The sequence below is a fragment of the Trachypithecus francoisi genome, unplaced genomic scaffold, assembly GCF_009764315.1.
Source record: "Trachypithecus francoisi isolate TF-2019V2 unplaced genomic scaffold, Tfra_2.0 Lachesis_group1, whole genome shotgun sequence".
Classification (NCBI taxonomy): Eukaryota; Metazoa; Chordata; class Mammalia; order Primates; family Cercopithecidae; genus Trachypithecus; species Trachypithecus francoisi.
In genome coordinates, this window is record NW_022681454.1 from 141,249,752 (window position 1) to 141,252,446 (window position 2,695).

Sequence of the window (2,695 nt, forward strand, 5' to 3'; positions counted from 1 at the left end):
AGACATGCTGAGGGAAACAGAAACATAGAAAGGAAGCCTATTCTCTTTCCCTGACCTTCTCCTCCACTTGCAGAAAGAACCAGCTGGCAAAGGAGGGTCCCAATGCCAACATCACAGAGCAGTGTAGAGAGGTGTGGATTTGGAGTTGAGAGACAATAGGGAGATAACTGGCACAGATAGAGCCACAATAAAAAATGTAGATCACATCAGGACTCGGCACACAGCTTTGCATGCATGTCCAACTGAAACAAGCTTCACGAACCAATGGGATGCACTATATCTGATTTTCTATTCTATTCTATGCCATTTTAGTTATTAAAATGCTGGCTACACTCTCCTACGTGATTTCGTAATCCACTAATGCCTTAGAGGAGTCTCAAATCTAAAAAAGAAGTGAAAGATTCTGAGACTCCATGAGAGCAAAGTGTATGTGGTTGAGATGAAGAAGGATGTGCATCAAATTCAAACAAAAGTCTGAGCAACTTGAAAAATGCAGGGAAAGTATGAGAAGATTTGATTTTCTAATTTCAGAGTAGTCTTTACAAGAAAACAGAGAATATCATTGTGGTAAAGTCAGCAAGATCACATTTTAATTTTGACCCTGCCTTCCTCATCAACATTACAGATGTCAGTTTGCAAGTAACATATGACATAGATGTTTACATGCTGGGTGGCACTGAAATACTTAATGTCCTTTTTAGAGTCAACATTTATCAGCATGGTGACACATGGAAATTAGGTTTGTTTTCTTTAGTTGGTGTTAGGAAAATCACAGTGTTGTCCACCGGATGGCATAGAAGTCACTAAAAACAGATTCTTCTTTTTATTTCTGGGGTAATTAATCTAAAAAAGTAGATTTGTATGGCCCAAAAACCCAATAGGATTGCATTATTTCCTTTTGGTTATTATTAGCTATTATCTAGTATTAAGTCAATCTTTCATATATATATGTATATATATGTTCATTAGTAATTCAAATACTGAATTTGATCTTTATGAAGAGATTTGGATATCAATACTATTACAAACACAAACTCTACCATCCCCCCAAAAGTAGACCAGAAATTTGGAGAGAAACCCAATTAAAATATGCTATAGCAAATGCAAATTAAAAGCAACATAGATGGTTTGACTCACAGAGTTAATAGAGTCGTTTATGTTTAAAACCTGGAAGACGTGGCACAGTGGTTCACACCTGTAATCCCAGCATTTTGGGAGGCTGAGGTAAAAATTTTTTAAAATGTCAACAGAAAAGTTTCCAACCATCCAATTAAACAGATAATCTGTTTACGTTGGGGAGGAGAAGTATACCATAACTCTGATGTGTGTGTGTTTATACATGCATGTGTAAAGACAGTGTGTGTAGGCCGGGCGCGATGGCTCATGCCTGTAATCCCAGCACTTTGGGAGACCAAGGCGGGCAGATCACGAGGTCAGGAGATCGAGATCATCCTGGCTAACACATGGTGAAACCCTGTCCCTACTAAAAATACAAAAAATTAGCCGGAGGTGGTGGTGGGCGCCTGTAGTCCCAGCTACTCAGGAGGCCGAGGCAGGAGAATGGCGTGAACCCAGGAGGCAGAGTTTGCAGTGAGCCGAGATCACGCCACTGCACTCCAGCCTGAGCCACAGAGTGAGAGTCTGTCTCAAAAAAAAAAAAAAAAAAAAAAAAAAAAAGAGAGAGAGAGAGAGTGTGTGTACATGCGTGTGTAAAATAACACGGGTATTCAAAGAACAGGTCCAAGTTTAGGAAGAGCAGGCCATGTTCACTTGGTGGTATATACCCAGAACCTGTTTGTTGATGTCAGTAAACTTAGTACCTTTTTTCCTTGGGCCAGAGAAGATGTCATCAGACTATGAATCTGAATTGCATTTTCTCTTTTTCTTATTGATATTTAAGAATATGAAAGAAAAATGTCTTTGTATCCAAAAGTATTGTGATGAAGCTTAGCTGTAAATTTCAAATGCTGGTATTTCTCAGCTGTTATGTTTTAACAAAATCTCTATCAGCCAACCTACTGCTCACAAATCAGCAATATCTCCTGTATAAAATAGTTCCTGAAGCAAAGAAAAAATTTAAAATATGCAATCTCTTTAGAGGTTTTACATCTTACTGTATTTCATTGGGTTTGTGACATCATTTTGTGCCCTATTTTAATATCACATTAGAAAAACCAAAAAGGAAAAAAGATTGTATCAGATATGTATATATATATAAGTACATGATAATTAAATTTGACTTTCCCCAAATGCTTTGAGATAAGGGACAACAAAATGAAGAGTAACAAAATCAGAGTTCAGAGTCATGTCCCTTAGAAAGTTACGTGACGTTTTGGGCTTCATTCGCCGTATCTGTATGAGTTGTAATACTGGTTTCGTAAGTTTGTTGTAAGGATTGAATTATAAAACATATGAAGGTCCCTGGCTTTGTTATACCTCAAATAATTTTCTGAGATTCACATTTATTGCTTTAATAGGATATCAAGAAAAATGAAGTGATTATCTGAGATGCAGAATGCTGTTGATCTGCGCATGGACATTTGTTCCTCCTCCCCTGAGAGGTCAGTTCTTATTTTTCTCATGAATCAAATATATTTAATTCCCGTGACCTTTCTCTGATTGGAAGAGTGTACTTACAGACAACAGCAAAGAATTATGGCATCTCAGCTATTATCACATTCTAATCATAGCTTCT